Genomic DNA, 15385 nt, shown 5'->3' on the forward strand with positions numbered 1-15385 from the left:
AGTTGACCTAGTCAACAACTTGTAATCTTGAACATGTCGCTAATTAAAAATTGCATAGATAATTATTTTCTTATAAAACATCGCATTTGATTCCAGGACGTTTATTTATTTATTTCTTGCATCCAATGCTATGTCCCTACCAACGACTAAGATGAAGACGTTAAAGATCAATTCTACAATAGGCTGCAGTCAATCGTAGAGAAGTACCCAACAAAGAACTTGACCATTCTGATGGGAGATCTAAGTGCCAAGTTTGGAATGGACAACATCGGATATGAAGACATCATGGACTAGGAGGAAACGTAAATGGTGAGATTTGCAAACCTATGTGCCCTCAATAAACTGGTCATAGGCGGAACTATATTCCCACATAAGCGCACCCACAAAATCATATAGACTTCAACGGATCACACCACGCAAAACCAAATCAACCATATCTGCATCAATAAAAAGTTCAGGGGGACGATGGAGGACGTGAGAACCAGTAGAGGAGCTGATACAGTATCAGATCATCACTTGCTGGTCGCCAAGATGAAATTGAAACTCAAGAACTACTGGACAACGGTGCGGACAATATCACAAAAGTTCAATACGGCCTTTCTTCGGGATACTGACAAACTAAACAAATTTAAGATAGTCCTCAACAATAAGTTCCAGGCCTTTCATGATCTACTCAATGGAGAAGGAACTACTATGGAGGGCAACTGGAAGGGGATAAAAGAGGCAATCACTCCAACATGTCGTAAGGTTCTGGGCCACAAGAAGCACAACCACAAGGAACGGATCACTGTTGATACACTGGATAAGATTCATGAGGGGAGAAACAAGAAGGCAGCAATCAATACCAGCTGAACAAGAGCAGAAAAAGCCAAGGCACAAGCTGAATACACAGAAGTAAACAAGCAAGTGAAGAGGAGCATTAGAACCGACAAACGTAAATATGTGGAAGATTTATCAATGATGGTGGATAAGGCTTTAAATGAAGGAAACATGAGATAATTGTATGATACAACAAAGAAACTCGCTGGAAATTATTGTAAACCAGAACGACCAGTAAAAAGCAAGGAAGGTAAAGTAATCACCAACATCGAAGAACAGCGAAACAAATGGGTAGAACATTCAAAAAACTATTGAATCGACCAGTTCCACTGAACCCACCCAATATCGAAGCAGCACCCACGGACCTCCCAATCAATGTTGGCTCACCAACAATTGAAGAAATCAGCATGGCCATCAAATAAATCGAGAGCGGCGAAACAGCAGAACGACACAACATTCCAGCAGAGGCACTGAAAGCATACGTAACGGCAAGTGCAAGGATACTCCACATTCTCTTCAATAAGATTTGGGATGAGGAACAAGTACCAACAGACTGGAAAGAAGGACTTCTGAACAAAATACCAAAGAAAGGCGATCTCAGCAACTGTGATAACTACAGGGGCAAAAAGCCTGTTCACAATCTGACTACGAACACACGATTTGTCATTGATAATAATAAATATATTTTTGTTATATCCCAATGAGTAGAAAGATTGTATTGCTGACGTTTCGTGACTTAATGTAATCCACTTGTCTGATTTGTCCATTGTTTATAGTACAACCATCACTCTTCTCTCAATACCAGGACAAGTCTTCAACAGGGTATTGTTAAACAGAATGAAGGACTCTGTAGACTCCCAACTCCGAGACCAACAGGCAGAATTCAGTGAGGATTGATCATGTACAGACCAAATCTGAACACTATTTATCAGTGTGGAACAATCAGTTGAATGGAATTCATCACTCTACATCAACTTTATTGACTACTAAAAAGCATTTGACAGAGTGGATAGGACAACACTATGGAAGCTTCCTCGACACTACGGTGTGCCTGAGAAGATAGTCACTATCATATAGAATTCCTATGATGGATTAAAGTGCAAAATCGTGCATGGAGGACAGTTGACAAACTCGTTCGAATTAGAGACCGGTGTCAGGCAAGGTTGCCTACTCTCACCCTTTCTCCTTCTCCTGTTGATAGACTGCATCATAAAGATGTAAACATCTGAAGGGAAACGCGGGATGCAGTGGACATCTAGGATGCAACTGGACAATCTAGACTTCGCAGATGATCTGGCCTTCCTATCGCAATCGTAACAACAAATGCAAGAGAAAACGACCAGTGTAGCAGCAGCAGCAGTAGGTCTCAATATACACAAAGGGAAAAGCAAGATTCTCCGATACAACACAGAATGCACCAATCCAGTCACACTTGACGGAGAAGATTTGGAAGATGTAATAACCTTTACATATTTGGGCAGCATCATTGATGAACATGGTGGATCTGATGCAGATGTGAAAGCGCGGATCGGTAAAGCAAGAACAGCATATTTACAACTGAAGAACATCTGGAACTCAAACCAACTGTCTATCAACCAACACCAAGGTCAGAATTTTCAATACAAATGTCAAGACAGTTCTACTGTATGGGGCGGAAACCTGGAGAACTACGAAAACCATCATCCAGAAGATACAGGTGTTTATTAACAGTTGTCTACGCAAAATACTTCGGATCCGTTGGCCGGACATTATTAGCAACAACCAACTGTGGGAAAGAACAAACCAGATCCCAGCAGAGGAAGAAATCCGGAAGAAGCGCTGGAAGTGGATAGAACACACATTGAGGAAAGCACCCAATTGCGTCACAAGACAAGCCCTTGCATGGAATCCTCAAAGCCAAAGGAGAAGAGGAAGACCAAAGAACACATTACGCCGGGAAATGGAGATAGACATGAGAAAAATGAACAAGAATTGGATGGAACTAGAAAGGAAGGTGCAGAACAGAGTGGGTCGGAGAATGCTGGTCGGCGGCCTATGCTCCATCGAGAGTAACAGGCATAAGTAAGTAAGTATGTAAGTAAAGTACTTTTACATATATAACCTGTGAATATGTCATCATATTTAAGTATTTTGCAAGATGATACTCTCATTTTCTAATTTATGACTGACCCTGAATATTTACGTTTTGCTGGTCGGCGGCCTATGCTCCATTATGAGTAACAGGCGTAAGTGAGTAAGTAAGTAAGTAATCTGTAGCCGTCGAGAGAGAGGTAGGGTAAATGTTACACTTTCTGAATGGGAACTGGATAAAAGTTGTCTACTACGAGGTATCATCTCAGGTTCCCTATTTTTGCTTCTCTGAGTCAATAAATTACAAAGACTACATAAATCAACAAAACTATTGCTTAGAAATGATGTCGGGACCTGGAGAAAAATAAATGGTGAGGCTGATCATCTTGATATCTAGGCTGATCTGGACGAATTAGTTAAACAGTCCAAAAGGTAGGGTTCGTAAATTTATTCTAGAAAGAGTATGCTAATGTACGTTGGAAACGACAATGATTAGCAGTATACTGTTTACGGTACATTGTTTCCACTTGTGCACGACCAGAAAGACCTAGAAGTAGTAATAAGTCATGACTCGAAAAGAACTGTCCATTGCAATACAGCATTTGTCAAAGGTTTCCAAATAATTAAGTCACTTCACCGAGCATTTAAACGCTTTGACAAAGATGTTCTGGGTTTTATACTTTAACCAAATGATATTTCACTAAGGGTATTTCGTCCAGGCAGCTAGTTCATGTCTTATTAAGGATGCTATCGTACTCGAGCGTTTACAACGCGTGCGAACTAAGTTAGTGATGAGTCATTACAAACTCTCCTACAATGATCTATAAAAACACCTAAAACTTTCCTACTTATCTGATCGTAGAACGCGAGGTGACCTTACACTGGCATTCCCTATCTTAAAAAGTGATATGGGCATTAATATGTCTTATCTTTCTCCACCTTTTATATCTGAAGCCGCAGCAAAGAATGTTTAAAAACCACGATCAAATAAACTCAGAGTGAGATTCCGTTTCCTCATCGAGTGGTCAGTGGCTGGAACTCCGTATCTGAACAGGTAGTATCAGACTCAAAAGTGAACACTTTCAAGGAAAAGCTGGATTTTTACTAGAAAACAAGCTGCACGAATTAATATAGTTCAAGTGAACTACTATCCTTATCACTAAAAACTGAAGACTAAACTAAGATTACTTACCTTATAATATTCAGTAGTACGAATTAGTCATTAGATATGTATCACGGTTATTAATGGTTACATTTTTAATAGTTGAATTCATGAGTCGATTAAAGCTAGACCACCATTGAAAACCTGGAAGCACTGGACGGCTGTTTCGTCTTATCATGGGACTCCTCAACAGTGCACATCCACGATTTCTGTTGTGAGGTAGTAACTCACAATGGTGGACGGTGGCACAATTTCATGGATTGGTTGAAGTTAGCAATTAACATCGTTGAATGCCGGCTCAGTGGTCTAGAGGTTAAGCGTTCGCGCGCGGGACCGAGGGTTCTGGGTTCGAACCTCGTGAGCGGGATCTAGGATGTGCACTACTGAGGGATCCCATACTAAGACAAAACGGCCGTTCAGTGCTTCCATGTTTTCTATAATGATCACATTTTTGTTAAATTTTTTTCAAAATAAATGTACATTCATAATTGAATCCTAAATCCTCATTCATACATAATGTTATTTGAATAAATTAATATTAAAATTTCTTAGTGAAGACTATTTAATAGAGTAACGTATAATGTTAGTTTAATAGACTGAATGTCATTATTTAAACGGTTGAATCAACTATGCTTTGAAAATCAAATTAACTTATTCATACTATAATAATATGAATAGTATTAGAAATGCTTAAGACAAATAAGTGTAGAATAGAAGAGAGAAAAAAAGTTTTGTCAATAAAATGATAGACGCCAAAATTATCGGTTAACATTTTTTTGTGTTTTTCATCGTCATTTTATAAAACCTTTTTTTAAAAAAATTAGCCTAAATGTAAACTACGTGACATTAAAGTGATAAAAAGCATAATACCATATAACCTTTATTATTAATCGAAAGTAACCAACCGGGATACTAATTTCTAGTCATTATTACTCATCCATGTATATATATATATATATATATATATATATATATATATATATATAATTATTATTCACACTTGTTCATAGTACGAGCGACGTGAGCTGTGTCAAGGTTTCAGATTGGAGTAATATGATTAATTCAATGAATTGCCATTAAATTCATTGATTACATACAGAAAGCTAGAAAGCTACTCATTAAGCTAATAGTTTATGATTACAACTAAATATTGAAATCCGAATTATACTAAGTAGGTCAATTATGGTTAATGATGTCGACCTAGAATAAAGTATATATTGTAATGTTGGAGAGACTATAATTTATGAACGAACCAATCACGTATAAGATAACAGGTCTCGGATTTTAGATTCATTCATCCTTTTGGCTAAATAGAGTTTTGGCATTATAGCTGATGTCAGTTCGTGATGAAAACCCGAAATCTAACCATCAACTGTAAATTATAATTCTAATTCCTCACACAGAATTATAACCCTCATTCAGTCCAGGTTATTTAGTGGACACTCTCAAGGTCAATTTGGCGTCGCTCAAAGGTCGTCCATACAGTATAGTCTCACCTGTAATGTTTATTGCTAGCTACTATTCAATATGGATTAAGTATTTCGTCATGTAAGATAACATGGTTTCGATGAATATTTCTGTTTTACATGATAACGATAATTATTTGTAAAAATGCATATTCAAACTTATTTTCATTTAACGTAAAGTGTAACTTCCTCAGTATTATAGCAACAGAAATACAGCTTAAGGAAATTTTCTAAATATATGACTTCACACTTCGTTTAAATAATGAGTAGTGTGTTTAGAAAATATGTAATTCACGGGCAAAACTGTTAATATCTTTTCATAATTAGCTAGATGGCATAAACGAAATAGGTTTAAAATCTTCCATAGAGCTTACAATAACAATCATAAAATCATGCTAATGAAAATCTTTTCTTTAATGTAAGCAAAAACACAGAAATTTATATTAATTAATTAATCAGAAATGTAGAACAAAACTCTGAATGATTAGATAGATAGATTTATTAAGTTTGACCGTTGAAGTCTTCTTGTGCTATTTTCGTTGTCGACCTTAAAATTAACACAATGTATAGGATGTTTGTAACATGGTTTTATCTTGATTTAAAATTTGATTTGCATAGAGATAGTATAATTTCCTGTGATTTTGAGTAATTACGCCGAAATTATCAACAATTCTTTGCTTCGACTAATGAGTTCAAAAGGAATCTTAAGTGTGTTGGGCTGATAACTTCACTTAATTTTATCAAAGATGTCAAATTATTACAAACACATATTTCTTAGCATTTGTGAACTACTATAGACAATTAATTATTCTTCCTAAAAATTGTCAAATATTAAAGTATCGTTCCAAATAAGTTACATATTCAATCTGTCTTTGGTATATATTTTTAACCCATTTGTACAAGCATACAGTCAGGCATGTTTGCTGCCCCACAGTGAAGTGAATAAAAGGTGAACATTGTCCAGTTATGCGTGAAATATACGCACCTGATGCCAACACAAAATAAATAATAGTTCTATTATGAGTAACTGATCAAATATTCTAATATTTAATCTGTTTATTAGAAATGATCAACTGTTTTATTCAGTATTGTGAACGCTTATTTCAAAAAATAGTTTTATATCACTATCTGAATTTTAATTACAGATAAAGAAGAAAGTAACTTTCGTTAACCCTTCATTTCAAATGATTACTAGTTATTGTATGATGTATGCTACATATGTTGACAGGTATAAATAGTGTGCAGCATCAGTTACAAGTGGAATGCATGCCACCAGAAAACTGGAAAAATTCACTTGAATAAAACAGAAAGTAAACATAATGACAGCGGAGTTTTGAAAAATTACGAAGCGTGTAAAGAACAATTGATGGACGATGTGCAAATTATATATTTGATTTATGTTTTTCACATTTTATCGACTTATCTTCCCCCCCCCTGAGTGTTTATTTACTAAAATTATTGTTAACTCAGAAACCATTAAAATGTTAGTCTTTTCGAAAAGTTATAGAAGTATTAAGTTCTAAGAGTAAAAAACTAGATCGCATGAACCTTGTTTATCTTCTAACAAATCGATTTAGGGTCTATCAAAATTAATTTGATAAATATTCAGCTGTCTAGGTATCATTGGAATGACATACATCTACAGTTTCGTAGATATCAATAGTGATTATGTATATTTCATCATTTGACAAGTTAGGAAACCAATTTAAATAGTATTCGATTCTATAAATATTACTTCTCGTAGATCTTTAATCAAAGACTAATCTTAGATCACTATTGAAAACCTGGAAGCTCACGAGACCGAAGGTCCTGGGTTCAGTTCCTGGGTGAAGGGTCGTAGATGAACACTTTGAGGAGTCCATTACCAGGAAGAAAAAGCCACCCAGTGCCTTCAGTTTATAATGTTAGTCTAACTAAGATCAGTTCGTCATATAAACAGTATCAGAATTCTGTAGTCTTCACAGACCATGTATTGGTATTATTTTTGTCCAAATAGCGATTATTACCAGTAAATAACATAAAACTGACAATTAGCTGTCAATGAATTTATTCAACTATGTAGAATCTTATTTAATACACCACAGAGAAACATAAAACTATTGATTGTTTTCCAACTATTTGACTTCCTAATAAGGTCAAAAGAACTAAATAAAAATGAATTGATATTTCACACATCACATTAATACTGTGGTGTGTGCTACTTATATTGACATATGTAGTATATGATGTGAGTCGTGAACAGAAGGTTTGGCAACAGAGAGACAAGAGGATCGGACAGTAAAGAATGGGAACAGAATGATATTTGTATGAAAATGCAAGAACAATGAAGTCTGGAGTCATTTTGAGACAATCGGTGGATATTTTGCAAATTAAGCATTTACTTTATGATTGTTAGATTTTATTAGCAAGTCCTGTAATTTTGTGTTAGGTACATCCGATTGTCCCCACCCGTGTTCTGTTCACTACAACACAACTTTTATGGTTTAAATCACGGCTTAATCTTAGATAGACAATTATTCACAGTCAGGAAAAACTTGATATCTGTCTTGTTTCAGTACGAGACTCGTCAGCAGTGAGTATCCTCTATTCACAGCGAGGTCTCCACAAATCCTCATAATAGTTTTACTTTTGTTTATTGATAACTCAGTAGTAAAGTAACGTTAACAGAATAGAATTCAAACCAATATACGAATTAGTGGTTGAAGATTCAATGACTTAACTATCTGGTCACCCCACTACTGAAATTACTTATCGGATGATAAATCTCACATAAGAGAAAGTATCTGAATTTCCGTTCAACCGCTTAATTGTATAAAGATTGTAGTGAGACTTGGCGGACTTATCGTAAACAGCGGACTATCAGAATAATACCTATCTTAACCTGCTTCCTGTTTTGGAGAGATGAGATTTCAGGAAGAAACGATAGAAGAACCATGACAGTACTGTAAAGAAGATTTCGTGTAGTTCTACTGGTTTCATTAAACAATATCAGATGTTCATCAAAACATCCACGAATAGTTCAGTGACTTTTAAAATTTACCACTAGTCCTATTTGTGAATTTACATGTACTGGGGGCAGCAAACACAATGGAAGGACTGAAAGAAAAGTTTCCAGGGGGTTTTCTGAGCACGTTTCGAAGAATCTACGTCTGTAATTGATTAAAGTATTCACAAGTACAATAATCATGCACATTTTGAACTGTAAACATAATGTGGTAATCTCTGAAAGATTCATGTTTCATGCTTTTCATCGGTCGTTTAACCGCAATCAGTTCGTGATATTAAACTTATAATCCAACAACCTCCGCAAATCTACTTAACCGCAAGTTTCATATTTCATCTATCTTATTATGAATTTCATTTCCTCTTCAAGCACCCTTAGAAATTTCACTGGTTAAATGAGGTCAAATCTCTGTTTCTTTGTAATTTAAGGCTAAATGAAGCTTATAAGAAGCCATGAAAGAGATTGGATTAATTTTATTCTGTAAATCTTTTTGTTTTTGTTTTTGCCCATATTTATTGACCAAATGGAAAACATATCCTATCTAGAGGACAAATTACTAATCCTCTATTTTCTTCAACACCTACGCATATGACTTTAAGCTCATCATAACCTTGAAACTATTGACAGCCAATAGTCTCTGAATGCTTTGTCTATATTCCCGAGTTTGTTATCTTTTACATTTTGTTAAACATCGACAAAAAGCACCTGGGTACCTTAGCGTCACACTTTGAATTGAGGTCTGTTTAATTATGATTACAGAAAAATGTAAAGGGTATGAGGATGTAAACATATTTCAAAAAAATATGATATTGTATGAAAAATTTTCTAGCCTCAGCAAACAATAAATTTAGTCAATAAAACATTGAAAAACTATCATTCTATTTCAAATCAGCTAACTGACGACATGACATATTGTGTGACCTTAAATTACTAGTTTTGATTCTATGTGAAGTAATCGTTATAGATTTCTGAGGTGTTCTAAACATGGATACAGCATTCACTTAGTGAATCGTGGTATTTATTGTTTTTTAGTTAGTATCCTTCTTTGACAAAACTATATAATAGTAAACAACTAACCAGTTCGAAATAAACATATTCATGGAAAAGATTTTATATGTATAAGTAGAATAAAACTTGCTAGTTATGATAACTAATTTAAATACATATTAAAAACTTAACAGGCACCATATTATCCAGTGACAAAACTCAGTGTTTTCAACTAACTCAGTGATATAAAAGTATTAGCCGTAATTAAATTCCATAAAATACATTTGTATGTTCAATAATCGGTAGACAAGAACAATCCCAGTTAATCCGAGTTGTCAATCCCAACTGACTAGTGCACATAATTTACCTTTAATAAAAAAAATTATCATTGGCTGAGTAACTCACTGACAAGGTCTCAGATTGAGGCACTTGAATATATCTGATTTTAAATTCTTCTCCTTCTAACTAAAAAGCCACTCCATCGAACACATAATGAACTTTTGTCACTTGCCACCAAGGGACTCATTGTTCAAGATTTTGCACAAAATAAAAGAAACTGACTGAAAGAAGGCTCGGATCAGAAATTTATGCACAGTTGCAGTCTTAACAATTCATGAATTTAAATCTGGTCTCTGTGTACAAAAGTGTCATGTTCAATTCTTTGTTCTACCATGGTCTTTACAACCCTTCTAATTTTACAAATAGTCAGTACTGATTATCATATCATTCTTCAATTTCTTTATATCAGTAAGGTAGACAATCATCCTATATAATGCGTATACAAATTATTATTTCTTATTATTTCCAAGGACTGAAAACTTTATATAACTTTGTTAAATGATATGAATCCCCTCCGTTTATTTTTACTATAGACTGTTGTATTCAATTCTTAGGAGGTTTAAATAGCTTTACCTAGTGATTTCACTCTGCTCTATTTTATTCATGGATGCTACATATAAAATTAACTATTCATTTGATTGCACAGTTAAACTTAATGACATTGTTGGAAACAAAATTGTCTTCACTGAAGCGCCTTAATTTTATTGTAATAATTCTGATATCTATTTCGTCATTGTAGCATTTATTACTTTGGACTAATCCAATCTCATGTGGTTTTCAACCACTATTGAGACTTTTTTAATCAACTCTAAATGAAGTAAGAACATCAATTTGTTTTACTAATCAATACTATCATATTAAGGTTGTAAATAGCTGAAGAAAACCTGTAAAATAAATGTATATATTTTATTCCGCAATGACTGTTATTTCTGTAAATACAGACTACTAAAGAAAACTACTTACAAGCTTTTTTCATTTTGGAAATTCATAAAACAATTGAATACTGACCTCTGACATTTAAAATTCAGTTATTGAACAGTGACCAGTTGTCTTCATAGCTATCTTATTGAATGCTCATATAACATGTGGTACGTAGTGATTTGTCCATTAAACCACAAAAATTTGGCTCAAAGGTCAACCATTTACAAAAAAATTGACGTGAAAATATTCTTAAAACGACTCCTATAATTGGATAATAAAAATTGTTTAACAAATGCTTTTTCAAATTCATATGCCTTAAATATGTAAGCTGTCATTAGTGAGCAAGTATTATGGTGATAACTGAGGAAGAAAAAAATACTAATTAACTAAAAGAATCTCAAACATTTAAAATAATTCAATTAAACTGTAAACAACAAGTGATTTAGATAAATTATAACAAATAATTTCTTGTTTCACTGTCACATTGGGTTAGGAATCATTTCACAATCAACAGAACCGGGTTTAACTTAATCTTACTTACTCTTCAAGGGCATTTTAAAACCCATGACACTGATATAATATATAGCTCAGTATTAACGTCTTGAATAACTATACTTATTAATCTGTATTTTAATCTTTAAAATATAATGTGCTTCTCAAAGTCAAGTCTAACCGATGATCACTGATAAATTCAGAATAATCACTATGCAAGTATTCTTGTCTAACTTTTTCAATTACACTATAACTATTAAGAGTTGCTTAATTTATTCTTTTCAGTGGTGAACAAGAGATTTCTCTTTTTTTCATTAAAATATCAACTTCTTTCAATATTGATGTATATAATTATTTTAGTTACATTTAACAACTAACTGCAGAAATAGATCAAATTATGTTTAGTGAAAGTTAACTAGATAAAATCCACAGGAAGCCATTTCCCGATAACTGATACTCATCAATAATTAATTAAAGGACTGAATAGTTCAGTGATTGTAAAACTAGGACTTTCACACAATCAACAGAATTATTAGCGCAATACTGACTGAAAATAGCCGTTATCTGTTTTGAAACCTGAGTATCATGAATATTATTAGGTTTCGATTTCAATGTTTTGCAATATCAACCTCAAGTGAAATGTTGACAGAGCTCATAGTTTGACGTAAATATTGTTACAGGTGAAATAAATTAGCGTACAATTAGGAAATGTACCATTTTAAAAATACAACTTCCTAGAGAAAACATCCGCATATATGTGGATTTCCAAACAGTTAAGAAGATGGAATGACTTCTTATCTTTGTTTCTGGATTTCCTTACAATTAATAATAAGAAAACGTTCCATCCTGAGTTTAAATGTGTTTACGAAACTGAGAGGACGAAAAGTGAATGTCCGGCGATTTGACCAGGTTGGTGGGTATGGAAGATTCAACTAGGGGAGTTGGAAAATTCTGATTCCAAACCAATCGTGCATTTGAGCTCCAGTGTCCTGAGTGAACAAATGGCGTATGAACCAATCATTGGTCACCGGTTACCATGAGACTGTATCTCCTTACGATGCTCCACTCCCTTTTGTATCAGACCTTTAGGTCGAAGATTCCGGGTATGGCCCCCTAGGAAAACTACCTGCTTCGATCTGGACACCTGAACAATATCACAGCCCACACACAAACGAAGTGAATTGTGTGGTGCATATGTATTCGGTGCCCTTTTGCACTATTATTTATGTATTCAAATAAAAATATAATGAATAAATAATTACTAATTAGTTATACTAAAAACTTACAAACTTATCCCAAACACTGAAAGTTTACGTTTCAATCAATAGATACATTATAACCTACCATTAATTTCTAGTAAACAGATAAAAAATGGTGAGTCATAATACTTAGAACGTTTATTATTGTTGTTGTTTATTTTATTCATCTATGTTTAACCTTGATTCGTTGTCATAACATTATATCACAATAAACTACAAAATCTAGGTTACTATTGTTTGGCTTACACTACTATCGTTTGAATAAAACTGTAGGAATTAAATTTGAATGTTTTAGATAATTGAAATTCCAATGTTTGATATTCTATGTACTTTTAAATCCAAGTAAGTTTGCTTAGTTTTGATTAAACTAGAATTTTTAAACAAAATTATCTGTCTTAGATAGGTACTGATGCCTTATACCAGTTATGAAGTGAATATTTTAATGTCTAATGGAACACAATTGTATTTGATTTTTTCTCTAACATATAACAGCTTTTATGTTAAGTATTTATCATACAAATTATATCTAATACAAAATATCTAAATTATACAAACATATTTGTGAAACGATACAGAGTTCGTAAATATAGTACGGTTTATAGATATTGTAAATCCTGAAATTCCACTAGCATTATAAATTGATGACTAAAAATACTACCATACTCGGATTATTTATTTTTAAAATTTGTTCAGCATTCATAGTCTAAGATCGTTTACAGTGTTATCAATTTATGACAAATGTTCTATATTTAATGCTCGTAACCATATTTCCGTACGTCTGGTGAGATAAGGGTATATTCTTCACGCAAAATTTTGCTTGAATGCCTAACTTCAACTGTATCTGTGTTTTTCATCCAGGATGCTGGATAGTGCTACACTGGACATGTTGATAGCAGACAGTAGTGGATAACTCCAGTCACTTGTTTTGAAATCTTTTATAAAAACAAACTGTAATGTACAGGACTTCCCCGCTAAATGAATAGAAAAATGACAGAAATTACTGGATGGGATAGATCTAGTGAATATTGAAAATGCTTCGGATAACCTTAACTCATTCGTCTGGAAAATACGCTATTCCATCAAGTAAACATTGTCTTTTTACACCTAAAGCGATTTTAATGGAAATATAATAAACTGAAAGACCAACCAGATTTCAAATGGAGATTTCATATTTCTGACATGAAATTCTAAAATTGATATTAACTGTTCATGGGTTAATGATTGGCTTTATCTGAAAACCTTTACAATCACTTTCACCCCCAAAATATTTAATTCATCGAATAATTTATTCAGTTCATGATTTCGTATGTAGTCCTCCATTGTTTAAATGGTGGTTGGAGGTAGTCAACAGGAAACCCTGGATCCGGGTTTCCTGTTGACTACCTCCAACCACCATCTAAATCTCAATACATAATGCCCGCAGTGTCGAGTCACCTAGACTGGTGGCCACATTGCAACATGATCGATAGCATTCGATCTGCACTAATAAGGACTAGACAAGCATGACATTGATCACCACCCAGTGATCAATCAATTGTGAGTCCTATATTGTTTCTTTACAAGACGGATAAAGTGAAAATTTACTGATTACAGTAGTTGTCCCACTTATATGCCGTAGTGACTAAGTTGTGATCTTTGGTAGCAGCTGACTCTCAAGTTAGACCATGCGGCCTGAAACTCTTGGGATTAACTAGATAAAACCTGAATGCCACAATGGAGTATAAAATCATCATGAACGTAACAATATCCATGTTATTTACTTGTTTTGATATTAACTGTGTTGATCAGCAGTGAATGGTTGATAGTCTGTCTTTTCGAAGAGAATTGTTTTAAACGATTCATTCTATCAGTGATGTTTAGGATAGCAGGAACTGCTTCAGTGTATAAATGCTCGAGAAAATGTGTGTATATTGTAATAGTACACATAAACAAAAAATATACGTTGATTTATTTCAAGAAAAACCTTGTTTTATAATAAGGTCCTGAAGGAAATTGATTTGCATCCATATAAACATTTACCTCAAATAAAGAAAATTGATTATGAACCGTGTATAAGTCCATAAATTGTAAAAATATGCTGTGTGAGACCAAATTTCCTTACTATCTGGAGATAGAAGGTTAACTTCATGTATATTCTTATTTTCTAATGTAAGGGATAAAAAGTGTAGAGATGTCATGGATATTCAGAGCTTGACAACGCTTTGTCCGTAACACCTTTTTAATTGAAATGAAGGAGTTTGAAGATGTCTCGCGTGGTCTAGCGGTTAGGATTCCTGGTTTTCACTCAGGCGGCCCGGGTCCACTCCCAGTGCGGGAGAGTTTTGCCCCGAAATGCCCTGGTACGGCCGAGAGGGTCAACTCTCCCTCTCGAAATGCTCTCACATGGCCACGAGTAAATAACCTCTGCCAAGGAAGTCCTACTCACTGCCTTCTCGTGGCGTGGGTGTTATTTACGAAACTGAGAGGACGAAAAGTGAATGTCCGGCGATTTGACCAGGTTGGTGGGTATGGAAGATTCAACTAGGGGAGTTGGAAAATTCTGATTCCAAACCAATCGTGCATTTGAGCTCCAGTGTCCTGAGTGAACAAATGGCGTATGAACCAATCATTGGTCACCGGTTACCATGAGACTGTATCTCTTTACGATGCTCCACTCCCTTTTGTATCAGACCTTTAGGTCGAAGATTCCGGGTATGGCCCCCTAGGAAAACTACATGCTTTGGTTTGGACACCCGAGCAGTATCACAGCCCCCACACAAATCAAATGAAATTTTTTTGGCGCATATCTATTTGGTTCCTCTTTGAACCAATATCTATGTGTTCCACATTTGAAGATATATTTGGAAAGTAGTGTTATCTTCACTAG

Source organism: Schistosoma haematobium, chromosome 1 (genome assembly GCF_000699445.3).
Source record: "Schistosoma haematobium chromosome 1, whole genome shotgun sequence".
In the NCBI taxonomy this organism is placed as follows: Eukaryota; Metazoa; Platyhelminthes; class Trematoda; order Strigeidida; family Schistosomatidae; genus Schistosoma; species Schistosoma haematobium.